The sequence below is a fragment of the Chrysemys picta genome, chromosome 6, assembly GCF_011386835.1.
Source record: "Chrysemys picta bellii isolate R12L10 chromosome 6, ASM1138683v2, whole genome shotgun sequence".
In the NCBI taxonomy this organism is placed as follows: domain Eukaryota; kingdom Metazoa; phylum Chordata; order Testudines; family Emydidae; genus Chrysemys; species Chrysemys picta.
This window is the reverse complement of record NC_088796.1, coordinates 61,344,773-61,361,205: the sequence shown is the minus strand read 5'-3', so window position 1 is coordinate 61,361,205 and position 16,433 is coordinate 61,344,773.

Below are 16,433 nucleotides of genomic sequence, written 5' to 3'. Positions count from 1 at the left end.
GCCCCAGGTAGCTCTGAGAGCAGGCCGTGCATATGGAGGCTTATGGATATGCTTGCAATCCAACCAATTTGACATAGCCTCTTGCAGTGCACACATCTGCACATGCTCAGCCATTGCCTTTGAAAATCTTGTGTGTATCTATCTCCCCACTTACACCCTGGAATAAATGCTTAAACAATTACTGGAACCCATACATGCACACACAAATGCTTCTGAAAAGTTAGGCCTGAATGTATAGAAAAACTCACTACTACCTTGAACGTTGAAAGGCAAAATCTCATGTTAAACTCAGATTCCTATTTCCTTCACAAAAGGTCTAGTATTACTTTGGCAACAACTATTGATCGCTCTTTTCTTACCATTTATCCTACTGGAGAACAAAGTTGCTCATATCCTCTGTGTCTGAATGTTTCCCTCCTACTTACCTCCCTGGTTTCTTAGGACATAGCATCCTCTTTTTCCTGTAAGTGGCTATTACTATTTTAAGACACCTCTTCCAGGACTAGTACTTTGGATTAACCAGGATTAGCATGTTCAAGTGAAACTGGAGTAGACAGCCTTATTCAAAGGGTAGTTCTCTGTGTTTCACTAAATATCCTGCAGGCCGATCCAGGCAGCCGGAGTCACTCTAGAATCCTGCCTTTGGCAATGTGCTATCACATAAGCACTGGGCTGCCATGTGTTTAAACAACTACCTCAAAAGTCAGTAGGAAATTAGAGAAACAGGTGATCCATGAAAAGCAGGGAATTTTAGACTGCCTACAGGCCTGCAAATAGCAGGTGTTTTATTACTTCCATCTGTTTAGTAAGGAGACTTCATGATAGAAGCAGCAACCATGTAAGTGAAAGCTTTTATTCTGAAATTAGGATAATCTTTTACTCCTTGACTAAAATATGTTTATAGAAATCAGTCTGGTCAATTGGTTGTTCTCATTAAGAATCTGAACAGAGAACAAACTCACTATTAACTTCCCAGTCCATACCAAAATACAAACTGATTAACATAAATAGGCATTGAGTGCTTTACTAAACAAGAATCTATCCAGCCTGCAAATCTATTCATCCTTTTCCACACTGATGCCAAACAGTTCTGGGGGAGCTGGTCTCATCCGCTATTTACTCAAGTCTTCACATTCTCCTCAGTTCTTGAGCAAATTTCCCATGTGTTACTGCACAGCTGCAGAAACCTGCCAGCAAGAACAACACTATTTAGGTTCATTGGTTTAATGACAGTTACACTAAAAGGCGGTAAAGAGGCCTATTTTCAAAATGTCGCTTTTTGCCTTCACCTTTATCTTTTGACAGTTTGAATTTGATCTTTAAAAAAAAAAAGGTTGCTTGTCTTTTCTTCAGTTGCCATTTCATTTAATCCTGTCAACACCACCTCTTACAGAAATGAGCTCTTCTACCTCAGTTACACTCAACTGATCACTAGCAAGCAGCTGCTATGCTAGTCTATTTGTTAACTCTGGGTGAATAACAAAATATATATTCTTGATTTTACCATATTCATTGCATAAATGTGTTGAATTATTAGAACATCTCCATAAAAGGGTGGACAGCTTTGCTTTGTTTTTTAAGTTTATTTTATAGATTTATTTTCCAAATCTCATGACATTATCAAATCAATTATTTGACAATATTAATTGGCCAATTCTAGTACATAACAATATAGTTAATTAAAATGATTATCCTGATTTTCTTTGAAACACAGGCTATGATTACTGTAGTTGAGTATATGCTATTGTTCACTGCATATATAGAATAAAATACAGAATTACTGCATATATAGAATAAAATATAGAATTACGTTCATGACTTTAATTATATTGTATCTTGATGTGTTAACGCTAGGGCTACTTCCCAAAAGATCCCATAGCGTACTTCTAATCTCCATACTTAAAATTGAAACTAGTGTTTTACTGTAAGCCTAATATTGACCACTTCCTAGTTTTGCCAAAACTAAACCAATCCACCTCAAATTTTAAATATTTTCTGAGGAGTTGAAGCACATGAACTAAGTATTTAAGAGGTATAAGGGTTTAAAAAATAGGCTCTCACTTCTTGAACTTTTACAAACTTTTGACTCAAAAACTTCAAAAAGGCATGATCTAGAAACCCTATGTTTTAATTCACTGGATTTAGCAAGGATGGTTGACTTTGACTTGGTTTTGGGAGGGTTGGGTGGCAGTGGGGCTGTTGACAGAATTTAGTAGTTAAACATTGTTTACGTGTATGTTGGGCAGCAAGGAATCTTTAATGCCCTATGTCCCCGATGTGGAGCATAGAAATGATCTATGACCTTGATGCAGGAGGCCAAAATAGGAGAAGCATTTGGAAGTGAACTTGGAGAGAGAGACACCTACATAGATTCAAACCGGTGACCTACAAGTGAAAGGCTCTATAGCTTATTAGCTATACCTAAGGTATTCAGTCCCCCCAATAAGTGCTAGTATTACTGAAGAAGGCTTGCATTCTTGAAAGATGAGTTTATTAAATCATGATTTGACCATTTTGAAGTCTACAAAGGCAGGGCCATCCACTATCTAGACACAGAAAAAAAGCCTCAAAACGTATCACATTCAGTCTCCTGTAAACATTCTCCACAAGTAAATGTCCTAATATGTTCCTAAAGGACAGCTCCCATTAACCAAAATACAAACAAGTAAAAGAAATATTAACACAACCTCCACATTCTCTTCTAATTATGTTTTACACCAGAAAGTATTTCCAACAATTATTGCAGGACCTTCATGCTAATTAAGAGGGGATCCTACACTACATACAAAAATGCTGGGCACTTGCTCCTTTATTTAATTGCATTACAACAGGATGGAGGACTCCACTAACTACCCAGGAAGTATGGGGTGGTGGAGCTTGGCTCCATAATACTCTGAGTAGCCTAGTTAACCTCTGGATGACCACTTTACTAGAGTTGAGCTAGGGTCAAGGCCGGGGCCAGCAAAACCATGGCTAGACTTTGGTTTGGGGCCTGAAAGGCTCACCAGGCTAGGCCTGGGGCTGCATTTCTTATACCCAAGATGTCAACCCATGATATGGGAGACCCACAGTCAAATCCAGTCTCTCTGATGTAGAGCAAGTTCTTGAACTCAGGTCTTCCACCTCTCAAGTTAGTGCCCAAACTACTGGGATATGGTCTCAATATCATCTGTTGTAGTTATTCTACTTTTTATTAAATACTTAAATAGTCATTGGAGAAGGGACTGGAATTCAGGTCTCTCAGGTAAGTATTCTAATTACTGGGCTATAGAGTTTCTTTCACTGTGGCCCAAAATGAATCAAACAGGCAATATGAACTGCTACCTGCTTATTCTTTTTTCGTATAGAAAAGAATGTTTGAAAAGGTTGTTTCTTTACTACTTCTTCGTTTAAACTAGTTAATTTCTATTGCCTTAAGTGGTATGATGGGATAACTTTCTCAATAACTATGGGGCAAGAAGGTTTCTGGTTCCTTTAATTGAAGAAGAGATTTCTGTATAAAAATGCTTACACTAAAGTCTGAGCCTTTTTTGAAGGCTATTTTTAGCTGCTAGGTTAATGGAAATGGCTTGCTGTGGTCACATGTCTTATTTCTAATGGCAAATAAATGTCAAAGCAAATCATACTTGTTGCTAAACTGGAAGATTTATTCCACAAATATAGCAGCATAAAACCAACAATCATTAACAGATGGGTGATGAAAATATGTGCTGTAAAACTGTTAAGTAGTGTTGAACAGAAGGTTTTGGCTGGACCAATTTTGGCTTAGTTTTGCTGCCAGCAATTGCAGTACATACCATAAATGCTCACAAAATACGTATGATGACAATATCCTCCCATCTCCTCCCATCTATTATTTAAATTCCCATGTCTCATTTTGGGGAAAATGTGGAACTCCAAGTAGCTTAAAAAGTGACTGTAGTAATCCCAGAGATGTTTTTATTTTCTTTCAAATTCATTATAGTCTCTATGCTTCAGTAAAGTGATTTATGATATAAAATCCAAAAAAGCAGCTTCTACCTTAATGGATTGATTCCCAGGCATCCTGTTTGGTAATGACCTTCAAACACCTGGCTTCCACCAGCCTAGAAAGTATGGAGTGGTGAAGCACTCAACCTCCTAGCAGGGGAGAGTTGATTCTTAGTGCATCTCCTGCTGGGCACTCCAAATCCAATCCTCAATAGCACACCCTGCCCTCTTTATCAGATCCAGAAGAAACATGCATGGTGGAAGCTGTTGCTGTAGAATTGTGTGTTAAGAAAGAGGGGAAAGCGTGTGTTGGAGGAAGGGATGAACGGAGAGACAGTCCTAGAATGAAGAGGCAGACAAAGGAGGATCCCATACACAAGAGAGGAGCGGGGGTGGGGGGCAGGAGAGGTGGGAGAGAGAATTGAGAAGTTTTATATTTGTGAACCTGTTTATAAATAACGTAATATGAAATGTTTGTAACTTGACTCTCACGAATGGTTTCCAAAAGCATGGATTATAATCCTAATAGTTTGAGATTGTTGCTTAGTATACTAAAACAGGATCATTTCACTATCACCTTATCCTCTTCCTCTCTTATTCCCCTCCCCTCACTGTATCTCAACATACACTAAGACTGTAAACTCTACAGGGCAGGGACAAACTTTATGTGTGTGCAGAACCTAGCACCAAGTATGCTTGGTCCCTACCTGAATACAAATAAATTAAATTATACATTAAAATAGTCTAAATACCAATCAACCTCTCCTCCCCTGATATTCATCAATACCACGGATATTCATTTGACAAGATAGCAGGCTCAAGCATGAAGTCCAGGAAGCTGCCCTCAAGAGATGTGTGATGCTATATGCTCTCAACAGCTGCTACCCACCCAGTACTTGAACTAGGCGACAGATTACAGGTGGGAATGTCATAGTCACACTTCTCACAGCTGCCAGTTTAAAAAAAAAAAAACATGTTCGGGGAAAAATTGACACTTCCTCTTGTTTCTTCGCCCACCCCCATTCCCACAACTCAAGCACTTGGACCAGCCAGACTGGTTGTTAGCTTAACAGGGCACCAAGTCACAGAAGGCCTATATTCTATTCTTACCCTTCTTGGCAAGGAAAACTGTTTCCTCACCGAGGGTGGATTTGCTGATGTAAAGTGGTCAGCAGTTTAGGCTCACTGCTTCAGGACTCACCCCTAAAAGAAAAGAGCAAGTGAGCTAAAAACCTGGCACTACTCTGCAAATTCACATCTGCTGTATGGAATTGTTCTCACATTAATCTCTGAAGAATAATCCGATCCAGTTTGCTTGTTATAAGATGACATAAATGTGTGTTGTATTTAGCTTGGCCCAAGCATGAATTTTTTGGCAATTCAGACCTAATACATCATCTCTGCAGAGCATCTTCCAATAAATTTTTCCCATGGCACCAACACTGGCCCTTGGGAGACCTATAGGAATTGCAAAAGAGATTGTGAGATGGGATGTATGGTGTGAGGCACAGAAGTGGTCTCTGGAATGTTATCCCCAGGAGCTCTAAAAACAGCTGGAAGTTGTGTTATAGCCCAAGCTGGGAAGTCATGTTTGTTTAGCACATAAAGCATTACATTATCTTGGATGGTGACTGCATCAGCAAATAATAATAATAATAATCGTTACATACCATAAAGTGATTGGTTTTAATAATGGATATAATAAGAAAGCAACACAGATATGCACATACACATATGCCTTACAATACACACATCCAGCTGTCTAGCAAATTACAATTTTAGTTTAAAAAAAATCATGTTCAAGATTTTCTCTGTTCGTTTTTCTACTATCAAATTCTCCAAGAGCAACAATGACAGACAAGTGAGAAAAGGGAAAATAGCTTCAATAGAACATACGAATGGCCATACAGGGTCAGACCAATGGTCCATCGAGCCCAGTATCCTGTCTTACAACTGTGGCCAACAGAATGCTTCAGAAGGAATGAACAGAACAGGGCAATTATCAAGTGATCCATCCCCTGTCTCCAAACTCAGCATCTGGCAGTCAAAGTTTAGAGACACCCAGAGCAAGTGGTTGACTCCCTGAGCATCTTGGCTAATAGCCATTGATGGACCGATCCTCCGTGACCTTTTTTTTTTTTTAACCAATTTATACTTTTGGCCTTCACAGCATCCCCTGGTAACAAGTTCCACAGGCTGATGGTGTGTTGTGTTGTGTGAAGAAGTACTTCCTTTTGTTTGTTTTAAACCTACTGCCTATTAATTTCATCTTTTTAATCTCTCATCACATGGAAACTGTTCCATAAGCCTAATAATTTTTGTTGCCCTTCTCTGTACCTTTTCCATTTCTAATATATCTTTTTTGAGATGAGGCAACAAGAACAAACCAGCTTGATTCTCCTCTCACTTACATGAGGGCAAATAAAAACAATTCTATTGAAGCCAATGGTGTAAAATTAGTGAGAGTGAAGATTCAGGCCCAGTGAATTGTAAAGAACTATAATCTAAAAGCTGCCCTTTTGGCTCACTGCACTAATATTCTTGTCTGTTGGACTACCGGTGAACACTCACTGATTCAATCAAACCCTGACACTGTTAGCTGTGGGTCAGCGCATTGTCAGCCCTTCATGTAGAGTAGAGGGAAATCATAAAATGTGATTTAAAATATCATCCTGGGAATGTTTAATTGCTTTTTTAAAGAATTTAAGAAAAAATACATAAAAGGCAATTTATAAACAGTGCTGGGAGGAAAGAATTGCTATATCTGCTAATAGCAATACCTAGCTAAAGGAAATATAAACTGGTATAGGGGCATTAGGAAATAGGCGAAATATAGGGGAAACCATTAGGGCTCATGGAGTGCATGCCAGTAGCCAAACATAGCAGTGTGAAGGAAAATAATGTATTGTTTTTTGAACTCCATGCAGAGAAGGAGGGAGCCCATAAACCCTCCTTGCACAATAGCCTTTTTGTTCACCATCACCACTCATCAGCTGCTCTGCCAGGTATCATGTTTTCCTTCTTTGCGAGGCATGTGGCACGGTACTTCTGAATGGCTGGAGCATGTTGATTCTGGAGTGGGTGGCACAATAGTTGCTGAGTGTTAACTGTGGCAGACAGACAAAACCGTTTCCAACATGCTGAAAGGCTCTTCAGTATAGAAAATTGATCATTTGAAAGGTGCTCTCCCCCTCACTTTCCTTCTCCTTCGCAGGTTACTGCCAAAAGATTTTAAATAGAATTCCTGAGCTTTTTCTCCCCATTTAATGGCACATTGGGTCTTGAAAGCTTATCCCAGACACTTTATCTGACAGTATGGGCTATTTTATATTTCAGCCAGCATCGGTAAACAACCCAACTCCTAGTGGTGAAAACCAGAAGAAAATGTAGAAAAATAGCACAAAAGCAAGCTGTATGTAGTGTCAAGGTGAAGTCAAAGTTTGCTGCACATGTTCTTAATGGTCTCTAGCATAGGCTTCATACTGATAACCTAGTTAAATTAATTGAGCATAGGCAGAAATGTTTATTGTCATGAATATTTGTACTAATATAAAGTTTGAAAGGCATTGGAAAGAAGTGAACAACACACAAAAAAAGGGTTGTTAAGAGATTTGGCATAGATTAAATCAGTTTATGGGATACAAATAGGACCTTTTTCTAGTATTTGTGGTCAGTGCAGAGAACTATTAAAAGCACATCCTTCTTTCCCCTTCTGAATTATTCAGGCTAGTCATTGATTCTCATATTGCTAGTAAACCTGTTGCCTGTTAGTATTGCCATTCACAATTTGTTGCTCTGAATTCTGGATGAACATTTTCCCCAATCACCCACATTCCCATCACACAACCAAGAAGTTTCTCAAAAAACGGAGTAGGAGAGAATCCAGAATAATAATGCTAGTTCGTTGAATAGTGCCAGTCCATTGCTGCAATGTTTTAAGATTACAGATTAGATTTGTGTGGGATAGAAAAACATGACATGTGAAATTCAGCTGTTACCATTTGCACATCCCTTTGCCTTAGTTTCACTTTGCAGTAGTTTTGACCCCTAAAATGTTGCTTTTAATTTGGGGGTTCATATAAATACCCTGCATTTTAACACAGAACTGGTGAGAGAGAGGGGGCAAGCCTAGGTTCCTCAAAAGGTTTGCGACTCTTATGAAAAAAGATAGACTGAATTTTGAATTTGCAGCAAATTCCAAATGCAGGTGAATTTTTCTATTGCTTTTAAAGTTTCATAATTACAATTTGTACAACTCTAGTGTGACATTGCACTCCATATGATTTATGGAAATATGCTTATGAATATAACAACTGGAATATGCTTTATGCTAAATACCCTTGTATGGTGTCATTAGAAAGCTTGTAATCCACTAAGTGTCTTCATCCTATTTGTTTGCATGTATTATTTCTATATCTGGAGTTAGGAGAATAAGATATAAACTTGTATCACTGATGTAAACCTATTAAGTGGAGGCCATTAAGGGTGCTCCAGAAACAATCAGTTGTAAATGGCCTTAGTTACTTGAAAGCCTTCCTGTGTACGTGTGGGCCAGCCCCTGGGGAATGGAGACTAGGGGTCTTACAGTGACATGTGACCATGTCACCTGATAATGAAGTCCATCTTAAGTCTGGTACTTTTCCATTTAGAAGGAGGAGTGAGGACCCGAGAGACAAAAGATTCCCGCCTTGTGCCAAAGCTATAAAAGGGGGTGAAGCAGGACAAAGGAGGCTGCCGGTCATGAGAAAACCCCTGCTTACCACCTGAGATGTCTGCTGGAACTAACAAGGACTATACCAGGAGAAAGGATTGGGCCCAGAATAGAAAGGAGTCTAGTCTGTGAAAGAAGCTTATTGGAACATCTCTAAGGGTGAGATATTACCTGTAAACAGTTTCTTAATGTATTAGGCTTAGACTTGCATGTTTTTGCTTTATTTTGCTTGGTGACTTACTTTGTTCAGTCTGTTATTACATGAAACCACTTAAATCCTACTTTTTATACTTAATAAAATAACTTTTGTTTACTAATAAACCCAGAGTAAGTGATTGATACCTAGGAGGACAAACAGCTGTGCATATCTCTCTCAGTGTTATAGAGGGTGGACAATTTATGAATTTACCCTGTATAAGCTTTATACAGAGTAAAACTGATTTATTTGGGGTTTGGATCCCATTGGGAACTGGGTGTCTAGGTGCTAGAAACAGATAACCTGCTGAGCCATTTTCAATTAAGATTGCAGCTTTGGGGGCGTGGACCAGACTCTGGGTCTTTGTTGCAGCAGGCTAGCATGTCTGACTCAACAATGCAGGGTGCTGGAGTCCCAAGCTGGCAGGGAAAACGGGCTCAGAGGTAATTTCAGCATGTCAGGTGGCAGTCCCACGGGGGTCTCTGACTGAATCCGTCACATCTAGAATTAATCTTAAATTCTAAATAATAAAATTGGATTAGTTTCAACACAAAGTAACAGGTGGCTGAGTACTGCCAACAGGTGTTGATAAAGGTTTCAAATTTTGAAAGGTGGTTCAGTTCAACCATGTTCATGCTGTTTGAGACATAGTGTTAAGATTCCTACATGAAACTAAACTTCTGATTTCCTTACTTTTAAGTTTTTATTACATTTTGACTGTAATATTCATTTAACCTTTTAAAAAAGTTACATATATTCACAACTGTAACTCTGTCTTAGCATCTTTGGGGGTGAGGGAAGACGTGCAGGAGAGGGAGAGAGGCTGGGAGTGGATAGTGAACCAAATTCTGCACAGGATATGTGTTAGAGAGAAATATGACCTGGTTATGGTAGTGCTCTTTGCCTAACAGACCTTCCACTAGGAGTCTCTGTAGAAAAGCTTTCATTACCTAAGTCCTGTCACTCTTCATAAAGCTCTTGAGTGCTATCCGGATAGAATACATCCTCATCAGTATCAACTGAGAAGTCCTGAGCAATTCTGATGTACAAAATTCTTTTAACATCCCTAACACAAGCTACAGTTTCAGTTAAAATATTGTTTGCCCTTTAAAACCCATTCTGTACTAGTCATTTGTATAGCACCAAATCACCATAATATTTCATTACAAGTGTACAACAGATGTTAGCATCTGTCTCTCTCCCAGTCATGCTCCCTTTGGGTATGTCTACAGTGCAATAATAAAAAACCCACAGCTAGCCTGGGTCAGTGGACTCAGACTTGTGGGGCTTGGGCTTAGGGACTATAAAATTTCAGAGCAGATGCTTGGGTTCAGGGTGGAGCCTGGGCTCTGAGACCCCATGGGTGGGGAAAATATTTTATAGCCCTGCAGCCCAAGCCCTGTGAGCCCAAGTCTGCTGCTGCAGGTATTTTAACTGCAGTGTAGATGTACCCTGAAGGACTCAGTGCTGTGAGGTTTTTTATCACATTGTAGACATACCCAAAGTGAGTCCTATCTAACTTCTTTTAACAATGCCCTGACGTCCCCTCTTGAAGCACCAAAAGAAGCCATTCTTTCTCTTCACGAGCAGAGTTTCATATCTCTTGCCCCATTTACCTTTGCTCTCGGCCCCCTCCCTGCCTCTCTTCAGGTCTTCTTGTCAATTCATCAGATTTCTGGTTCCTCCCTGTCTCAGTCTGTTAACAGTAACTGTGTGTCACTTCCCCTCTGCGGCTAGAAAAGGAGATGGTATGGAACCTAGCAGCTTGGCACAGACAGCATACAAAATAGGAAGGAGTCATACTGGTGAATGCCAATTCCTTTCAGAAGTCCTGATCCAACTGCTAGTACCAGCTGCAGACCTTTCTTTTAACCTTCTGTAAGTCACTATAAGGTGAAGCCTGTTTCTTAAGAATACTATTAATCATCAAATGCTATGGGAGCCCACCTAAGCTAGCTTCAGTCATAAACAGAAGTATATTCCTTTGAAGTTCTACATGAGCTCATCAAAACATAGGATAATCAATGCAAGTGGGGGGCTGGTAGCAGCTTTTGCACAAGACTGTGGGCTAATTAGTTTCGGGCATTATCGGCACATTCCTCTCTAAAAACAAATTTATTTGGACAGACATTTGCTAGAACATGTATTTGTCTTCTTAGATGTACAATTAGAATGCAGGTTTCAGAGTAGCAGCCGTGTTAGTCTGTATCCGCAAAAAGAACAGGAGTACTTGTGGCACCTTAGAGACTAACAAATTTATTAGAGCATAAGCTTTCGTGGGCTACAGCCCTCTTCTTCAGATGCATAGAATGGAACATATATTGAGGAGATATATATACACACATACAGAGAGCATGAAAAGGTGGGAGTTGTCTTACCAACTCTGAGAGGCTAATTAAGTAAGAGGAAAAAAACTTTTGAAGTGATAATCAAGATAGCCCAGTACAGACAGTTTGATAAGAAGTGTGAGAATACTTACATGGGGAGATAGATTCAATGTTTGTAATGGCTCAGCCATTCCCAGTCTCTATTCAAGCCTACGAAAGCTTATGGGCAAATAAATTTGTTAGTCTCTAAGGTGCCACAAGTACTCCTGTTCTTTTTAATTAGAATGCAGTTGTCTGGACACATGATTTTTGCATGTCTTTCAGTAGACTCAGAGATCCAAGTGAAAAATTCTAAACCAGGGACATAATGTTAATTTGAGATACACTCCGATTGACTTGGGGTACAAAGAAAATGCATGTAGGGTATAAAGAAAATCAGTCGTGTGGCAGATATAATATGGCTAATTTAATTTATTAAGCAATACAAGTGTATAATTCAGTATAAGAAAATACTCTTAATATTACTGAGCTGTTTCAAAACACTAAATATAAGAGACCATCATGTATGAAAATTGCTTATACAAATATAAGACGGGATTGGAGGATTTTGTGGCATGCCTCAGTGAAAGGCACATTATAATCAAGTGTATTTACTGAAACATTCCAGAGCCTAGGTGGAATGTCACAGCTGACAAGCCAGCTTGGGCTATGCCTCTCGCTTCATTGAGTGGTATACCTCAAATATACTCTGAAATACTGCAACCCTTAACCAAAAAATAATAGAAATAAAAAGCACCCTGGATGCACTCCTCCCTGCTACCACACCAGCACTGGTTGGAATGAGGGGATCTTATCAGGAAAGCAGGGTCGGTGAAACCTTCCAGTTTCATTATGAAATGGCCTAATTTGAAGCAAACCGAAAACTCTTAGGGAAGAACAATTTACAATTGACTTTAATGAGGCCAGAGGTTCACCCATGGGGCACTACCTTTGCATAATAAGCTGCAACTTCTGTGTTACCAAAGGAGTCTGAACCAACAGCAGCAGGTTTAGCACAGCTCAACCTACTACACTGGCCTATTGTGGGTCAGTCTCTCTTTTAGCTAAAACTACCAGCCAATTCTGCCACCTCACAGGTGAGTTCCCTAACCACTGGCTATGGGATATTCTGATGTGAGTCTCTCTTGTTAAACCATTACATTTTACAATTAGTATTAATTAGGCCAGAGAAAGTGAGAATCACAGTATAGTCAAGTGATTAGGGCACAGACCTGAGAGAAGGTCCCTGGCTGTGAATCACGAGCAGAAACGGGCTGAATTTTGTGAGAGGGGTGCGGCTTAGGACACACTCCTCTTGTTGACATCTCCCATGGTTTAATTTAGCGTAGCTTGCACCATACTAAGGTGCCTCTCTCCCCCACTCATTTCATATACGGTCACTTCCTACTAATACGAGCTAAGCAGCCTGTATAACCAGATGAGGTATGGTTAGACTAGGGGCTGTGATTCTTTTAACTCAAGGTAGTTGATTGCCAATTACCTCAAGTGAATTAACACAATTGTAAATGCAAGTCTAGGGACACACACAGATATCGGATCCACGTCTCATCCTAGGGTAAAACAAACAGTTGTGGAACAAGTACTGTGAGGCCAGGTCTACACTGTAAACTTATATCGGTATAACTACATCACTCAGGGGTATGAAAAATCCACACCCCTGAATGACACAGTTATACCAACCTCAGTCATGGTGTAGACAGACTATGTTGACAGGAGAGCTTCTCCCGTCAACAAAGCTACCATCTCATGGAGGTGGATTAACTAGGCCAACGATAGAAGCTCTTCCATCGGGGTAGTAGCGTCTTCACTGAAGGGCTACAGCAGCACAGCTACACTGCTGCAGAATTTTAAGTGTAGTCCTGCTCTGAGTGTCTAGACAAGCATTTACAATCGCATTAGTTAGCTCCTGTTCACTGATTGGCAATTAATGCACGTTTTAAAACAGAACCACAAACTAATTTAGAGCCTGTCTTCACTGCTAAAAAGTTTTGTTGTTTGTTTGTTTGTTTTTTAACCTCAAGGTAACTAATGAGATCCTGAGGTAAAAAACACTCTGAAGGCCAGGCACTATAGGTTTACCATGAGGTAAACTCGCTAAGGTCAACCTTGGGCAGAGGTTTACCTCATGATAAACCTAAAGGTCCAAATCCTTAAAAGTATTTATGCACCTAATGTCCATTAAAATTAATGAGAATTAGGTGCCTCAATACCTTCGCAGATCTGAGGCACAGTGCCTTGTCTTCACTGTGTTTTTTACCTCAGCATAGCTTGTGTGTGTCCACTACACTAAAGTAAAAAAGACAATTTTTTTGCACTGAAGACAAGCCCTTAACAGACACATGGAGGCAATATTCAGGTCTCCAGAATTTCAATGTTCTCCAGAGTTTGCCCTGCCTGAAATGATGGTAAAACTATAGCTAGTGACAACTATGCCCCTCCCTCCTATGAGAAATGCTGGGGAATTATACATCATTTTAATTGAATTTTATGTGTGTGTCTTACCATGATGTGTGATGGCTTTCATGCTGCTCCAAAGGACTTCTGAACTGATTAAAATAAAGCCCATTGATAAAAGGCATCATCTTTTTACCTTGAATTAAAACAGCCCTGAAAGAATAGAAAGTGCATTTTTTCTTAAATCATGGCCAGACAATAACATGCTCTTTCATTTTCCTTTCAAGGCCCTTCCACCTCTGTGGGGCACACACATGGCCACAGGAGCCTGGGGAAGTGGACCCTCCAAATACAGGGTAGGAGAAAGAGCCAGAGACTTGTTGATAGGAAATTTCTCAATAAAACCAAGCAGTAGAGTGAATACTTGAACATAAGGATGCAAGAAAGATGGGGAAAAGGGCAGGGGGAAGAGAGAGAGAGAGAGAAAGAGGCTGCACAGTACAACACATGCATCCTCTTCTGTTTTCCCTTTCTTCTGCCTATGAAGGGAACATAGTCTCTCAGTGCCTGATACAAAGCCCACCACGAGGCATAATTTATTCATGTGCACATATGAGACTCCGTAGAACCCTCACGGTAAAAATCATTCTCACAATTCCCACCATAAAACATAGAAAGGTGCAACAGATTTCCGATTCTCTTCTGCAGGAACACCATCTGAACTCACCACCATGAGTTCACAAGCAACTTGGTGCCCTTGTTCCAAGGTCCCACTCTCCAGACCATCCACCCAAGAGTGACCAGTCTTATAACTCTTCTGCACAAAACACAGTCTAAGAACGCAGGCCTTTTCAGCCTCCAGGCACTGATTCTCTAGCTCAGGAAGGTCAGCAGCAAAGCTCCTCTGCAGGCCAATTCCTCCCTTTTACCAGAGAGGGCATGCAGAACATTCCATTCTCTACAGACTGTCTCTCCCAGGCAGTTCTCACCTGTCCCTTTCCTTGATCCTCCAGTCTGTGCTCTCAGACAATTCTGAGTCACCAGGTCTCCCTCCCCACACGGGCCCTAAGCTCCCTCTTAAAGGGCTAGTGTCACTCTCTGACAATATGGAATTGTATTTATTTAAAAAAAATTAGAAACTAGAAATTAAGGAAAAATGAATGTAATTGATTTTGCTTTGAAGGCCAAATCCTTCCTCCTGTCGCACACCTGTAGATTGCCCTCCTGTTTCAGTGAAACCAGTGTGGTTCCACTGAGTGGGTGCGCAGGATTTGCAAAGAGTATGGACAGCCTTCCTCCATGGAGATTTTCTGTTCATCTATGCACAGTGGGGATGGGGATAAGTCAACCTACCTCTCCACACTAGCTTTATCCCCCTGCCTAGAGTATGACAAGATGGCCATGTAGGCTACTGAGGCTGGAGCAGCAGGGCATACTCCAGGCCTTGGACAAAAAAAAGTTCCTTCCCACTGCCCCCTGGAGCTACACATTCATATGAGTTACAGTGATGATGTTAGGCAGATGAAACCAGATAAGGCATTGATCTTTCAGGAGTTACATGCATGCAATAGACCAACAAGCCAAAGCACAATATCTGATTGCTTGTCTCTGGAACCATCTGTCTAACATCATTACCGTAACTGGCATGAATGTGTGAATCCATAGGGTAGTGGGAAGAAATGTCCTACATCCCGACTTCAATCCTCCCCTTAGTTACATGGATCATTTTTTTAATGAAGTGAATGGGAAATGGACCCATTTAACTGTGAGAACAAGATTCTATATTTGGAAAAGTTCTCCCCTGGTCCACAGAGATTTCTGAGCTTCAGAGGGGGTGCAGGGAGGTAGAAGGCAGCCAGGGATTGGGAAGGCTAGGGGGTATATAGACTTAAGTGACGACAGAGCTAGATATGGTCTTGGTATGTTACTTTGCATAGTGCCATGGCAAAACTCAGAGCTAACCAGTGCTATTTGTACAGAAAATCCTAAAAGGATTTAAACCACGGGGCATCAACAAGGTCAAATACTTATTCTCACAATTCCCACAATTATTTGTTCAAGAAATTAAATTCTAATACTATATTGGTGCTGCAGTGGGATAACTAGTATAGCAGCTGCTATTTTGTTAAGAATGTTAATACAAAGGCAGAATGTTTGCGTACCCAAATTTTTAAATATTTTCTTTATGGAAGTCAAACAAGCCAGATTCATATGCATGTTGGTACTTTTTGTTCCATTGCCTGCACTTCCACTTCTATATTTTTTTTTACAAGTTTGATTAACTTTCCCAGATACTGTACATAATGACAACATACTACCTTATTTACAAAGAAAAAATCCAGTTCAGGAAAAATCCTTCCTCTAAATTACGTTGTTAAATGTAATGCAAAGAACACTAAGCCCCATCGTTTGTTTTTCTGAATTTTGCATAATGATCAGATTTATATGCATGCTGTTTCAATCTTTGTGTAATTAGAAAAAATATGTACACAGGATTATACGTGTTTACTTTTCAGTTAAGCACATTAATACATCCAAGTAATTTATATAAAATGAATTATGCATTTCAAAATTGTTAATTAGCAAAAGGAATTATGTAATTTCATTATTTTACTCTACAAGAAGAGTCTACTGAGATGAAGAGCAATTTATGGAGTTTTCTGCTATAAACTATAGGGCTCCAATTCTGCAAACATTATACTACCAGGTATAGTGCTGTGGAAATAAAACAAAAGTCAATGTACTATGTTATGTCAATGCAGTGACAGGACAAATG